The sequence below is a fragment of the Schistocerca americana genome, chromosome 7, assembly GCF_021461395.2.
Source record: "Schistocerca americana isolate TAMUIC-IGC-003095 chromosome 7, iqSchAmer2.1, whole genome shotgun sequence".
Classification (NCBI taxonomy): Eukaryota; Metazoa; Arthropoda; class Insecta; order Orthoptera; family Acrididae; genus Schistocerca; species Schistocerca americana.
The window spans coordinates 549,514,240-549,530,715 of record NC_060125.1 but is presented as its reverse complement, the minus strand read 5'-3'; the positions used below and the strand labels follow the sequence as shown (position 1 = coordinate 549,530,715).

General features: G+C 46.2%; 1 protein-coding gene across 1 annotated transcript in view; it reads left to right on the top strand.

Moving 5' to 3' along the window:
- The window catches only part of LOC124623084 (serine/arginine repetitive matrix protein 2), a 495,093-nt gene that overhangs the window by 472,240 nt on the left and 6,377 nt on the right, over positions 1-16,476 (top strand). The gene's annotated exons all lie outside the window — the stretch shown is intronic.

Sequence of the window (16,476 nt, the reverse complement as noted above, 5' to 3'; positions counted from 1 at the left end):
ATGTCTGTAGAGGAATGGCAACCCATTCTTCCCCAACAGTCGAAACCAGGAAGGTAGTGATGGACATTGGGGTCTGGAGCGTAGTCGATGCTGTAGCTCATCCCAAAGATTTTCCATTGCGTTCAGGTTGAGACTCTGGACAAGTCAGTCCTAAAGTATCCGGATGCCTACAGGTGAACATTATTATTGGAAGTGTCCACACTTCTTCTTGAACTCTGCTGGGGACACATTCAGTGAGTATTGTGGATGTCTGTGGAGGAACAGCAACCCATTCTTCCCCAACAGCTCAAACCAGGAAGATAGTGATGTAGGTCGTTGGAGTCTGGAGCGAATTCGACATTGTAGCTCATCCGAAAGGTTCTTCATTGGGTTCAGATTGGGACTCTGGGCAAGTTGGTCCAAAAGCATCCAGATGTCTATTGGTGGACATTATTATTGGAAGTGTCCACACTTCCCCTTGAACTCTGCTGGGGACACATTCAATGTGGTGTCTGAATGTCTGTGGCGGAATGGCAGCCAATTCTTCCCCAACAGTCGAAACCAGGAAGGTTTTGATGTAAGTCGTTGGGGTCGAGTGGAGGAGACGTTCAACCTCATCCCAAAGGTGTTCCATTGGGTTTAGGTCGGGACTCTGGGCAAGTCAGTCCATTCCAGAAATGTTATTGCCCACAAATCACTGCCTCACAGGTACTGTTCTATGACAGTGTGCATTGTTATACTGATACGGTCATTATTTTCTGTCTGTTCCTCTACTGTACACAGGACACAATCTGTAAAATGTATTCATATCATTTCATATATACCGTTTCCTGAGGAACAGAAAGGGGAACATATCCTAACGACAAAATACACCCTCATACTGTACCACTACCTCCTCCATACTTTACTGTTGGCACTACACATAACGACAGGTAACGTTCAGCGGCCATCTGCGAAACCCAAACCCTTCCAACGGACTTCTGCAGCGTACAGCGTGATTCATCACTCCAAATAAACCGTTTCTATTCGTCCATTGTCCAGTGTCGTCTCTCTTTATACCACTTCAAGCTTTGCTTAACGCTAACTACAGAAATGTGTCGACTATGAGTTGCTCGACCATTGTACCAAATTCTTTTTCATTCGCTACGTGCGGTCATTATGGTGTCTGGACCGCTGACAGCGCTCTCGGAGCTAATGAGAGACTACTTCCGCTGATTTCATGCGATTTTTGACAACCACAATGCCCGACGATACCTGTCCGTCAGTGTTTGAGGTCTCACTGGTTATGGTTTAGTTGCCAGTCTTCCTTCGCATTTCCGTTTCACAATCATACCACTAACAGTCGGCTTGGCAAGCCTTAGAAGGGCTGAAGCGTTCCTGATGGATTTATTGCTCAGCACGCTACGTTCGAAGTCAGTGAGTTTTCCTGACTGAGGCATTCTGTTGTTACTGCTTTTCCCCTGGCAACACTATTCTCCCCCCTTATGCCGTAGGGTCTGCCCTTCGTGACAACTAGTGTTCAGTCCCGCGTTACACTGGGATACTTTTCATCAGTTGGTGTACATCTACACTACGTGATACAGTTCTACGCTCTTTGTTTCAATTAGATTAGATTCAGTTTTCGTTCCATAGACCCAAAAATGAGATGATTCCCGTATAACATAAAAAGGATAGACAATTTGAATATAATACTCATTTCCCTGATCATTTGTCAGGAGACTGTGAAAATATGTGAATACATAACAGTAAACTGGAACTGTTAATATTCACAGATTTAATACTCTATTAGAATGAAAGATAATTATGCACTTTTAATAAATTTATCATACACAAAATACCTAAACTTGACTACTGTGACCAAGTGCTGCCAAATCGAAATCTAACAGATAAATCCATTGTTTCAGACAGACGGCTCTTCGTGTGCCATACACTAAATTTTCACAATGTAAAAGTTGGTTCTGATGTAGCATAACACTTTTGCAAACTACGAAAAATTTCTTGAAATTAAGCACCTCTTTTCATGTCAGTCCTTTAAATGCGGACATTATAGTGTTTACAAAAAATAGTTCAAATCGCTCTGAGCACTATGAGAATTAACTTCTAAGGTCATCAGTCCCCTAGAACGTAGAACTAATTAAACCTAACTAACCTAAGGACATCACACACATCCATGCCCGAGGCAGGATTCGAACCTGCGACCGTAGCGGTCGCGCGGTTCCAGGCTGTAGCGCCTAGAACCGCTCTGCCACCAAGGCCGGCTCTTTTGTTTCCTTTACTGCTTGTTCAGTATACAGATTGAATAACACCGGGGATAGGCTACAACCCTGTCTCATTCTCTTCCCAACCACTGCTTGCAGTGACATAATGGTGTGGTAATTAGCATCTTCTCTTTAGAATACGTGACGCCACACGCTTGAGTACGGGGCACTGGCTCCATTCGTTTGTAAGTCACTCTATTTTCCATAACAATGAGCACGTAGCCGATACGCAGATCAAAAGAAGGTGGAAAAAAGCCGCTCTTGTGTGCCTAGCCGACTACTTTTGTTGCCTTCGTCGAAGCACTGTTGTCTAGCTGGCTACGAGCTATTTACGAACTGTTGTGGGATCACATCCCGTCACTGTCTTCTTAACGTAATCTGCAATAGCTATACGCAGTGTTTCCTGGAGCATTTAATTAACTTTTATACCTGGTATCCACAGTCATGTAGAACTTTATAAAAGACATCATATTTACGCCAGTGACTGTAACACTTTCTTTATTTCACGATTGCAATTTCGGCCTTAGGCCAGTATCAAGTGAAGATGTTATGGCTATCAGGCCATGTCAACCTAAAATGAGCTGACATATTTATATACACTCCTGGAAATTGAAATAAGAACACCGTGAATTCATTGTCCCAGGAAGGGGAAACTTTATTGACACATTCCTGGGGTCAGATACATCACATGATCACACTGACAGAACCACAGGCACATAGACACAGGCAACAGAGCATGCACAATGTCGGCACTAGTACAGTGTATATCCACCTTTCGCAGCAATGCAGGCTGCTATTCTCCCATGGAGATGATCGTAGAGATGCTGGATGTAGTCCTGTGGAACGGTTTGCCATGCCATTTCCACCTGGCGCCTCAGTTGGACCAGCGTTCGTGCTGGACGTGCAGACCGCGTGAGACGACGCTTCATCCAGTCCCAAACATGCTCAATGGGGGACAGATCCGGAGATCTTGCTGGCCAGGGTAGTTGACTTACACCTTCTAGAGCACATTGGGTGGCACGGGATACATGCGGACGTGCATTGTCCTGTTGGAACAGCAAGTTCCCTTGCCGGTCTAGGAATGGTAGAACGATGGGTTCGATGACGGTTTGGATGTACCGTGCACTATTCAGTGTCTCCTCGACGATCACCAGTGGTGTACGGCCAGTGTAGGAGATCGCTCCCCACACCATGATGCCGGGTGTTGGCCCTGTGTGCCTCGGTCGTATGCAGTCCTGATTGTGGCGCTCACCTGCACGGCGCCAAACACGCATACGACCATCATTGGCACCAAGGCAGAAGCGACTCTCATCGCTGAAGATGACACGTCTCCATTCGTCCCTCCATTCACGCCTGTCGCGACACCACTGGAGGCGGGCTGCACGATGTTGGGGCGTGAGCGGAAGACGGCCTAACGGTGTGCGGGACCGTAGCCCAGCTTCATGGAGACGGTTGCGAATGGTCCTCGCCGATACCCCAGGAGCAACAGTGTCCCTAATTTGCTGGGAAGTGGCGGTGCGGTCCCCTACGGCACTGCGTAGGATCCTACGGTCTTGGCGTGCATCCGTGCGTCGCTGCGGTCCGGTCCCAGGTCGACGGGCACGTGCAACTTCCGCCAACCACTGGCGACAACATCGATGTACTGTGGAGACCTCACGCCCCACGTGTTGAGCAATTCGGCGGTACGTCCACCCGGCCTCCCGCATGCCCACTATACGCCCTCGCTCAAAGTCCGTCAACTGCACATACGGTTCACGTCCACGCTGTCGCGGCATGCTACCAGTGTTAAAGACTGCGATGGAGCTCCGTATGCCACGGCAAACTGGCTGACACTGACGGCGGCGGTGCACAAATGCTGCGCAGCTAGCGCCATTCGACGGCCAACACCGCGGTTCCTGGTGTGTCCGCTGTGCCGTGCGTGTGATCATTGCTTGTACAGCCCTCTCGCAGTGTCCGGAGCAAGTATGGTGGGTCTGACACACCAGTGTCAATGTGTTCTTTTTTCCATTTCCAGGAGTGTATATATTTCGCATACAGTATCCAAATATATCACTGAATCTACCTGCACAACTATATTATTGTACAATACATACTTCAGGAGACAGGACATCATAAAAATTGAGCTGCGTTAAAACGAAATTGCAGGTCGAAATTCGCTAGAGATACATCTGAAATTTGTGTACAGATATGTGTTAAATATGTTAAAAACATTTGACATGTGTGTACACTGTAAAAGCACGGGTGAAAAGCTCATACTAAAGCCCTGGAATGATCTCAACCAAATCTGGTAGACAAATCTGGAAATAAATACTGTGGAAACAAGAACCACCAGCGTCCTATTGGGGTGAGCGTGATAACGTGGAGAGAGATGGAGAAACAGCGAGGGAGGAGGAGGACATGAGCACAAACACGGGGGGGAAGGAGAGGGACATACGAGAGACAGGTGAGGAGATGGAGAGAGAAAGGAAAGCGCAGGAGATGCACAGAGACACAGGCAGGAAGAGAAGGGCAAAGAGGAGGAGGAGAAGACGGACTACTAGAAGATTGCAATAAATAAATCTCCTGGCAGCCTAGGGTACTCAGCTATAGTGCGTTTAAAATTAGTTGCGACTTTTGACGTTTAGCTCACCGGAGGGCACATGAGGCCGTTGCCCAGGTAGCGCCAATGGGTAGCCGGCTTCCCCTACCACCTTTGTTTTAGTATCCCTGTTGCCATGCCGTGGATGAAAACTGTCATGTCGTGCTGTGCACTAGATGCACTTACGTACATTAGCTCTCGTTGTAAAGTGATGTTTTCTGGCGCTGAGGTGTTCTGCAGTAATCAGATGTTGGACTAGAGCAGGGCTGGGCAAACACCTGATTCCCGCAGTTCTCCCCCACTCCACCAGCCAGCAGTACCACCACCACCTGCTCACCTAGCCACGTACGTCACTGCACCGAGCAGACACACTCGGTCCGTTTACTTCCCATAGTTTTTATTGTCTGTGTAGACATCGCGTTCGGTGTTCGTGATAAATCAGAACTAGTGGGTGGAAAACAGGTGAGGAGTAGTTAAAATCGTTGAAACAGAAGTCCTTTGAACCATACAGGGTTATTACAAATGATTGAAGCGATTTCACAGCTCTACAATAACTGTATTATTTGAGATATTTTCACAATGCTTTGCATACACATACAAAAACTCAAAAAGTTTTTTTTAGGCATTCACAAATGTTCGATATGTGCCCCTTTAGTGACTCGGCAGACATCAAGCCGATAATCAAGTTCCTCCCACACTCGGCGCAGCATGTCCCCATCAATGAGTTCGAAAGCATCGTTGATGCGAGCTCGCAGTTCTGGCACGTTTCTTGGTAGAGGAGGTTTAAACACTGAATCTTTCACATAACCCCACAGAAAGAAATTGCATGGGGTTAAGTCGGGAGAGCGTGGAGGCCATGACATGAATTGCTGGTCATGATCTCCACCACGACCAATCCATCGGTTTTCCAATCTCCTGTTTAAGAAATGCCGAACATCATGATGGAAGTGCGGTGGAGCACCATCCTGTGGTACGTTTAGCTCCCTGCTTGCTTTATTCGTTGACTTCCGCGGGCTACGCGTGAAACTTGCCCGCACGCGTTCAACCGTTTCTTCGCTCACTGCAGGCCAACCCGTTGATTTCCCCTTACAGAGGCATCCAGAAGCCTTAAACTGCGCATACCATCGCCGAATGGAGTTAGCAGTTGGTGGATCTTTGTTGAACTTCGTCCTGAAGTGTCGTTGCACTGTTATGACTGACTGATGTGAGTGCATTTCAAGCACGACATACGCTTTCTCGGCTCCTGTCGCCATTTTGTCTCACTGCGCTCTCGAGCGCTCTGGCGGCAGAAACCTGAAGTGCGGCTTCAGCCAAACAAAACTTTATGAGTTTTTCTACGTATCTGTAGTGTGTCGTGACCATATGTCAATGAATGGAGCTACAGTGAATTTATGAAATCGCTTCAATCATTTGTAATAGCCTTGTACTTGTTAATCCACCATGGGAAAAAGAGTACTTTTTTGTTGGAACGCAAAGCGGACCTCAGCGTTCAATTTTCAATGTAACATTGTCTTCACGGAAGAAGCACAATGTGAAGCGACATTATCAACTGCTTCATGAGAAGGATATAGTCGGTTTAAATAATGAAGTAAGAAAAGCCAAACTTATCAAATGGTTCAAATGGCTCTGAGCACTATGGGACTCAACTGCTGAGGTCATTAGTCCCCTAGAACTTAGAACTAGTTAAACCTAACTAACCTAAGGACATCACAAACATCCATGCCCGAGGCAGGATTCGAACCTGCGACCGAAGCGGTCCCGCGGTTCCAGACTGCAGCGCCTTTAACCGCACGGCCACTTCGGCCGGCTCCAAACTTATCGAAGTGAAGCAGAAAAAGGAGGACGTACATACAATACATACAGATAATTATGACATTGAGTAACATTATTACTGTTATTAACAATATGTTATGTGCCTTTTCGGTCACTTTTACCTCCTCCTGTATATATTTACAGGACGGAAACCTCATCATCCACAAAGAACCAGCGATGACAGTAAGATATCACGTAGCTCTTAAAATAGCGATGGAGAATTTGTGAAAGAATGTTTTTCTGCTGCCACAACAATTTTGTGGCCAGCAAGTCTTCCTGTTTTTGAAACCGTTCCTCTTTCACGGAGAACGGTTTGCGGGCGCATTGAATAAATGGCACACAATATGGAAGCTCAGTTGAGAAACAGAATCAAAGATACGGTTTTCTTTCCATCAGCGTTGAATGAAAGCGCTGATGTATGTGATGTTGCTCGACTTGCGGTCTTTTTGTGAGGAGCTGATGCTCAGTTTAATGTGACTGAGAAACTTCTCGATTTAGTGCCAATGTGTTACACAACAGCGGCTGACGACATACGAGGGTTGGAACTTAACTTGTGGCAACTATTTATTCACAACCGATACAAAAGAGTTACATGTTTGCAACTGATTCTGTCCTTAAAAGTAGTCATCAGCGTTGTGTAGAACCCGTTGCCAGCGATGTGGAAGACATAGTATACTGTCAGCACAGCCTGTTCTGTTGATGGTGCGGATGGAGCGGTCTGCTGCCTTTCGAATCTCTGGAACAGTTCTGAAGCGAATGCCACAATGTGGTTCCTTCATCTTCGGAATAAAATCAAAGTCACAAGTAGTATTACTGTTCTTTTTTGGAGCATCACCTGCGACCAGCTTTGCGAAAGAAGTGGCGACACTTTCTGCTCAACCCACCCATCATTTTGCACGATAATGCGCGGACGCATACAGCGCAAGCTGTGGCTGCTCTGTTCAGTCGATGGGACCAGGAAGTACCGAACCACCCAAGCTACTCCCCGGACTTAAGTCCTTGTGACTTTGATTTGATTCCGAAGATGAAGGAACGACTTCGTGGCATTCGCTTCAGAACAGTTCCAGAGACTCGACAGGCAGTAGACCACTTCATTCGCACCATCAACAGAACGGGCTCTGCTAACGGTATACTACGCCTTCCACATCGCTGGCAGCGGATTCTACACAACGCTGGTGACTACTTTGAAGGATAGTAACAGGTGCAAACATGTACTCTTTTGTATCGGTTGTGAATAAATAATTGCCACTATTTAAGTTCCAACACTCGTATTTTCATGCGTAGGATATACAGGGTGATTCAAAAAGAATACCACAACTTTAAAAACGTGTATTTAATGAAAGAAACATAATATAACCTTCTGTTATACATCATTACAAAGAGTATTTAAAAAGGTTTTTTTCACTCAAAAACAAGTTCAGAGACGTTCAATATGGCCCCCTCCAGACACTCGAGCATTATCAACCCGATACTCCAACTCGTTCCACACTCTCTGTAGCATATCAGGCGTAACAGTTTGGATAGCTGCTGTTATTTCTCGTTTCAAATCATCAATGGTGGCTGGGAGAGGTGGCCGAAACACCATATCCTTAACATACCCCCATAAGAAAAAATCGCAGGGGGTAAGATCAGGGCTTCTTGGAGGCCAGTGATGAAGTGCTCTGTCACGGGCTGCCTGGCGGCCGATCCATCGCCTCGGATAGTTGACGTTCAGGTAGTTACGGACAGATAAGTGCCAATGGGTGGCGCTCCATCCTGCTGAAATATGAATTGTTGTGCTTCTTGTTCGAGCTGAGGGAACAGCCAATTCCTGGGCTGCGAACAAATGCTTGCTGGATGCGTGCTACATTTTCATCACTCGTTCTCGGCCGTCCAGAACTTTTCCCTTTGCACAAACACCCATTCTCTGTAAACTGTTTATACCAACGTTTAATACACCACCTATCAGGAGGTTTAACACCATACTTCGTTCGAAATGCACGCTGAACAACTGTCGTCGATTCACTTCTGCCGTACTCAATAACACAAAAAGCTTTCTGTTGAGCGGTCGCCATCTTAGCATCAACTGACGCTGACGCCTAGTCAACAGCGCCTCAAGCGAACAAATGTACAACTAAATGAAACTTTATAGCTCCCTTAATTCGCCGACAGATAGTGCTTAGCTCTGCCTTTTGTCGTTGCAGAGTTTTAAATTCCTAAAGTTGTGGTATTCTTTTTGAATCACCCTGTATAATAGAGAAATACGAGCTATGCTGGGAAAAATTTTCATCGATTGCAACAGATGGGAGTCCTGTAACGATTGGGCGTTATAACAATACATTGCGTTCTTCACCGTGTTAATTTGCTAGCAAAATGTGCCAAACCAGTTGGCGTCATGGACGTGGTTATAAAAACAGTTAACATTCTCAGGTCGCACGGTTTGGGACGCAGACAATTCAAATCGTAGCTGGCAGATCTCGAGCGTCAATACGGCAATGTTCCATATTTTTGTAAAGTACGCTGGTTGAGTCAAGCTGTTGTTTTAGAAGGATTTTTTAATTTATGTAAAGATATAGCGTTATTCATGGATGCAAAAGGGAAACCGGTGAAAGAATTGGACGACCCACAGTGGATTTTAGACCTTGCGTTTTTAACTGACGTAACCAAGCATCAAAATAGCTTGAATGTAACTTTGCAAGGTAGAAATAAGGTAATTAGCGGAGTGTTTGACACTATTTTGGCATTCAAGAGCAAACTGCTTTTGTGGACAAAGCAACTGTCAGAAATGTCGTGTGTACACTTCCCGACCGTTGCACTAGATGTTAGTGAAAACGTTTTGGAACAGGAGAGGCTCAAAGAACATTTTGATGGGTTTGTGACGGCGCTACAGTCTCTCGAAGACATTTTTGATGGTAGATTTGAGGACTTAAATCGATTGGAATGTGATGTCAACCTTTTTGCAACACCTTTTGCAGTTAACGTTGACAGTGTGCCCTCAGAAATTCAGTGTGCTGAAGGATAAGTTCGCACTGTAGAAACCTTGAAAAGCTTCTACAAATATTTCCCACGTAAACAGTTTCCATTGTTATCTTTTAAAATACCTGCTCATATGTATAGTTTTTTGGAACAACATACTTATGCGAAAGTGTTTCCTCCATAATGAAACTAACAAAATCGAAGCTTAGGAGTAGTCTTACTGAAGTTCATCTGACTGGTGCAGTGCACATAATGACCAGTACTTTCACACCAGATATCGAGATGCTAGTTGAAAATCATTGTACAAACATCCATGATTATGTAAATTAATGCCTATGTCCTATTCGTATATACTGCCCCTCCTTTGAATTACACACGTCTGTGTAAATATAACGAAACATTTACAATGCAAATGTGTTGGTTTTCAATGCTTCACATCTGTATCCTATTTGTGGCCATGAAAGTAGAACGTGTTACAATGTTGCGAAACTGTGTTTCATATGTACATGGTCAACCGTTGCGTGGCATAGGATACACAAACTTCGGTTAAGCACACCTCCCACACACGCATGTTGTGGTGATTGGCCTCCCGGTAACAGTGTACCTGTGCCGAGTGAAACGACCTCGGACGTATGTACAGGGTGTTTCAAAAATGACCGGTTTATTTGGAACGGCAATAAAAACTAAACGAGCAGCGATAGAAATACACCGTTTGTTGCAATATGCTTGGGACAACAGTACATTTTCAGGCAGACAAACTTTCGAAATTACAGCAGTTACAATTTTCAACAACAGATGGCGCTGCGGTCTGGGAAACTCTATAGTACGATATTTTCCACATATCCACCATGCGTAGCAATAATATGGCGTAGTCTCTGAATGAAATCACCCGAAACCTTTGACAACGTGTCTGGCGGAATGGCTTCACATGCAGATGAGATGTACTGCTTCAGCTGTTCAATTGTTTCTGGATTCTGGCGGTACACCTGGTCTTTCAAGTGTCCCCACAGAAAGAAGTCACAGGGGTTCACGTCTGGCGAATAGGGAGGCCAATCCACGCCGCCTCCTGTATGTTTCGGATAGCCCAAAGCAATCACACGATCATCGAAATATTCATTCAGGAAATTAAAGACGTCGGCCGTGCGATGTGGCCGGGCACCATCTTGCATAAACCACGAGGTGTTCGCAGTGTCGTCTAAGGCAGTTTGTACCGCCACAAATTCACGAAGAATGTCCAGATAGCGTGATGCAGTAATCGTTTCGGATCTGAAAAATGGGCCAATGATTCCTTTGGAAGAAATGGCGGCCCAGACCAGTACTTTTTGAGGATGCAGGGACGATGGGACTGCAACACGGGGCTTTTCGGTTCCCCATATGCGCCAGTTCTGTTTATTGACGAAGCCGTCCAGGTAAAAATAAGCTTCGTCAGTAAACCAAATGCTGCCCACATGCATATCGTCGTCATCAATCCTGTGCACTATATCGTTAGCGAATGTCTCTCGTGCAGCAATGGTAGCGGCGCTGAGGGGTTGCCGCGTTTGAATTTTGTATGGATAGAGGTGTAAACTCTGGCGCATGAGACGATACGTGGACGTTGGCGTCATTTGGACCGCAGCTGCAGCACGGCAAACGGAAACCCGAGGCCGCTGTTGGATCACCTGCTGCACTAGCTGCGCGTTGCCCCCTGTGGTTGCCGTACGCGGTCGCCCTACCTTTCCAGCACGTTCATCCGTCACGTTCCCAGTCCGTCGAAATTTTTCAAACAGATCCTTTATTGTATCGCTTTTCGGTCCTTTGGTTACATTAAACCTCCGTTGAAAACTTCGTCTTGTTGCAACAACACTGTGTTCTAGGCGGTGGAATTCCAACACCAGAAAAATCCTCTGTCCTAAGGAATAAACCATGTTGTCTACAGCACACTTGCACGTTGTGAACAGCACACGCTTACAGCAGAAAGACGACATACAGAATGGCGCACCCACAGACTGCGTTGTCTTCTATATCTTTCACATCACTTGCAGCGCCATCTGTTGTTGAAAATTGTAACTATTGTAATTTCGAAAGTTTGTCCGCCTGAAAATGTACTGTTGTCCCAAGCATATTGCAACAAACGGTGTATTTCTATCGCTGCTCATTTAGTTTTTATTGCCGTTTCAAATATACCGGTCATTTTTGAAACACCCTGTATGTTCCACCTGCAACTACGTACATTAGCTTGTCCATACTCATCGGCGCGCGCAAAGCACTCTCACAGTGCCACGGTTGAAGCGGCCAGCCACATCGCACATTTCTGCTACCCGCACTCCGTGCCCTCACAGCTGCTCAGCGTTGCCGTCGAGGCTCACGATGCCCACCCCTGGCGTCGCATTAATAAAAACAGTGCATCACGTCTGAACACGAGATTCGTAATAAAAGTGGTCGTCCAAGAACACGTTCACCTGGTGTGAAGATAATGTTGTGCTGCATAATATTCCTCCGAATTCGACAGTAGTTGCGGGAAATGCGCCGCCAAACCACTCCGACGTAATGGAGAAAGCTTCAACAATGCATGGAGGAAAACAAATATTTCGCTTTGGGTACAAAGAAACGTTCTGTTGGGTAAAGGTGGACATTGTTGGATAAAAGTGATTGTGAGTTGTGTAAGGGCAAGTTAATGGAATTTTCGTACAAGTCAAAAACACCACACTGCCACGTCGGCGAACTGGCTGATGCTAAATGGCATAATAGTTTAATCAGGTTTCCTCTACATCATGTTCGTTTAAATCTGATTGAGAATATACACTACTGGCCATTAAAATTGCTACACCAAGAAGAAATGCAGATGATAAACGGGTATTCATTGGACAAATACACTCCTGGAAATTGAAATAAGAACACCGTGAATTCATTGTCCCAGGAAGGGGAAACTTTATTGACACATTCCTGGGGTCAGATACATCACATGATCACACTGACAGAACCACAGGCACATAGACACAGGCAACAGAGCATGCACAATGTCGGCACTAGTACAGTGTATATCCACCTTTCGCAGCAATGCAGGCTGCTATTCTCCCATGGAGACGATCGTAGAGATGCTGGATGTAGTCCTGTGGAACGGCTTGCCATGCCATTTCCACCTGGCGCCTCAGTTGGACCAGCGTTCGTGCTGGACGTGCAGACCGCGTGAGACGACGCTTCATCCAGTCCCAAACATGCTCAATGGGGGACAGATCCGGAGATCTTGCTGGCCAGGGTAGTTGACTTACACCTTCTAGAGCACGTTGGGTGGCACGGGATACATGCGGACGTGCATTGTCCTGTTGGAACAGCAAGTTCCCTTGCCGGTCTAGGAATGGTAGAACGATGGGTTCGATGACGGTTTGGATGTACTGTGCACTATTCAGTGTCCCCTCGACGATCACCAGTGGTGTACGGCCAGTGTAGGAAATCGCTCCCCACACCATGATGCCGGGTGTTGGCCCTGTGTGCCTCGGTCGTATGCAGTCCTGATTGTGGCGCTCACCTGCACGGCGCCAAACACGCATACGACCATCATTGGCACCAAGGCAGAAGCGACTCTCATCGCTGAAGACGACACGTCTCCATTCGTCCCTCCATTCACGCCTGTCGCGACACCACTGGAGGCGGGCTGCACGATGTTGGGGCGTGAGCGGAAGACGGCCTAACGGTGTGCGGGACCGTAGCCCAGCTTCATGGAGACGGCTGCGAATGGTCCTCGCCGATACCCCAGGAGCAACAGTGTCCCTAATTTGCTGGGAAGTGGCGGTGCGGTCCCCTACGGCACTGCGTAGGATCCTACGGTCTTGGCGTGCATCCGTGCGTCACTGCGGTCCGGTCCCAGGTCGACGGGCACGTGCACCTTCCGCCGACCACTGGCGACAACATCGATGTACTGTGGAGACCTCACGCCCCACGTGTTGAGCAATTCGGCGGTACGTCCACCCGGCCTCCCGCATGCCCACTATACGCCCTCGCTCAAAGTCCGTCTACTGCACATACGGTTCACGTCCACGCTGTCGCGGCATGCTACCAGTGTTAAAGACTGCGATGGAGCTCCGTATGCCACGGCAAACTGGCTGACACTGACGGCGGCGGTGCACAAAAGCTGCGCAGCTAGCGCCATTCGACGGCCAACACCGCGGTTCCTGGTGTGTCCGCTGTGCCGTGCGTGTGATCATTGCTTGTACAGCCCTCTCGCAGTGTCCGGAGCAAGTATGGTGGGTCTGGCACACCGGTGTCAATGTGTTCTTTTTTCCATTTCCAGGAGTGTATATTGTGGAAAGCAATGATCCCATAACACTCCCCTGTGGCACGCCAGAGGTTACTTTAACGTCTGTAGACGTCTCCCCATTGATAACTACATGCTGTGTTCTGTTTGCTAAAAACTCTTCAATCCAGCCACACAGCTGGTCTGATATTCCGTAGGCTCTTACTTTGTTTATCAGGCGATAGTGCGGAACTGTATCGAACGCCTTCCGGAAGTCAAGGAAAATAGCATCTACCTGGGAGCCTGTATCTAATATTTTCTAGGTCTCATGAACAAATAAAGCGAGTTGGGTCTCACACGATCGCTGTTTCCGGAATCCATGTTGATTCCTACAGAGTAGATTCTGGGTTTCTAAAAACGACATGATACTCGAGCAAAAAACATGTTCTAAAATTCTACAACAGATCGACGTCAGAGATATAGGTCTATAGTTTTGCGCATCTGCGACGACCCTTCTTGAAGACTGGGACTACTTGTGCTCTTTTCCAATCATTTGGAACCTTCCGTTCCTCTAGAGACTTGCGGTACACGGCTGTTAGAAGGGGGGCAAGTTCTTTCTCGTACTCTGTGTAGAATCGAATTGGTATCCCGTCAGGTCCAGTGGACTTTCCTATGTTGTGTGATTGCAGTTGCTTTCCCATTCCTTGGACACTTATTTCGATGTCAGCCATTTTTTCTTTTGTGCGAGGATTTAGAGAAGGAACTGCAGTGCGGTCTTCCTCTGTGGAACAGCTTTGGACAAAGGTGTTTAGTATTTCAGCTTTACGCGTGTCATCCTCTGTTTCAATGCCATCATCATCCCGGAGTGTCTGGATATGCTGTTTCGAGCCACTTACTGATTTAACGTAAGACCAGAAGTTCCTAGGAATTTCTGTCAAGTCGGTACATAGAATTTTACTTTCGAATTCACTGGACGCTTCACGCATAGCTCTCCTTACGCTAACTTTGACATCGTTTAGCTTCTGTTTGTCTGAGAGGTTTGTCTGCGTTTAAACTTGGAGTGAACCTCTCTTTGCTTTCGCAGTAGTTCCCTAACTTTGTTGTTGAACCACCGTGGGTTTTTCCCGTCCCTCACAGTTTTACTCGGCACGTACCTGTCTAAAACGCATTTTACGATTGCCTTGAACTTTTTCCATGAACAATCAACATTGTCACTGTCGGAACAGAAATTTTCGTTTTGATCTGTTAGGTAGTCTGAAATCTGCCTTATATTACTCTTGCTAAACAGATAAACATTGCTCCCTTTTCTTATATTCCTATTAACTTCCATATTCAGGGATGCTGCAACGGCCTTATGATCACTGATTCCCTGTTCTGCACTTACAGAGTCGTAAAGTTCGGGTCTGTTTGTTATCAGTAGGTCCAAGATGTTATCTCCACGAGTCGGTTCTCTGTTTAATTGCTCGAGGTAATTTTCGGATAGTGCACTCAGTATAATGTCACTCGATGCTGTGTCCCTACCACCCGTCCTAAACATCTGAGTGTCCCAGTCTATATCTGGTAAATTGAAATCTCCACCTAAGATTAAAACATGCTGAGAAAATTTATGTGAAATGTATTCCAAATTTTCTCTCAGTTGCCCGCATCTCGTGGTCGTGCGGTAGCGTTCTCGCTTCCCACGCCCGGGTTCCCGGGTTCGATTCCCGGCGGGGTCAGGGATTTTCTCTGCCTCGTGATGGCTGGGTGTTGTGTGATGTCCTTAGGTTAGTTAGGTTTAAGTAGTTCTAAGTTCTAGGGGACTGATGACCACAGCTGTTAAGTCCCATAGTGCTCAGAGCCATTTGAACCATTTCTCTCAGTTGTTCTGCCACTAATGCTGCTGAGTCGGGAGGTCGGTAAAAGGAGCCAATTATTAACCTAACTCGGTTGTTGAGTGTAACCTCCACCCATAATAATTCACAGGAACTATCCACTTCTACCTCACTACAGGACAAACCACTACTAACAGCGACAAACACGCCACCACCGGTTGCATGCAATCTATCCTTTCTAAACACCGTCTGTGCCTTTGTAAAAATTTCGGCAGCAAGGATTATGACAAGTTTTGAGTAATGCGTAACTTTTCTCGTCCCACGTCTGAACACAGCAGATTTTACAAATAGCCATCTCACTACCACTCTAACACAGTTGAAATTGTGACAAATCCTAAAACTGTGTGTTATTAAACTAACAATTGAAGGCAAGACAGGTCAATAGATATGAGAAAGCTCAGTGTTAAAATAAACTTGTAACTTCTGCACTTATATTGTTGCAAAACACACAGCAAATCTCTTTTCACCAGCTATTGATGGTCCTCAAATGTTACATTATCTCATCTAAAAAACTGTAGTTGCTTGCGAATCGCGTTAGATATGACAGATTTGCATATCATTCATATGGCAAAATACTCTCCTCTTTGCGAGGTATCATTTGACAAAAACTTGTTTCTGTATCACAGCCGTTTCCGAGAGGTGAGGAATTTATTAGTATTTTATTCTGGCTTTTTCACTGGCGCCTGTGTTCGTGGCAGAGTCCTTTACATACATTCAATTTTCTCGACATTGGAGACGGATAGCGATATCCTTCCAAGTTTAAAAAAATACTTCAATATGTTCTCTATATTTCATAAGTAGTTACATGTGATA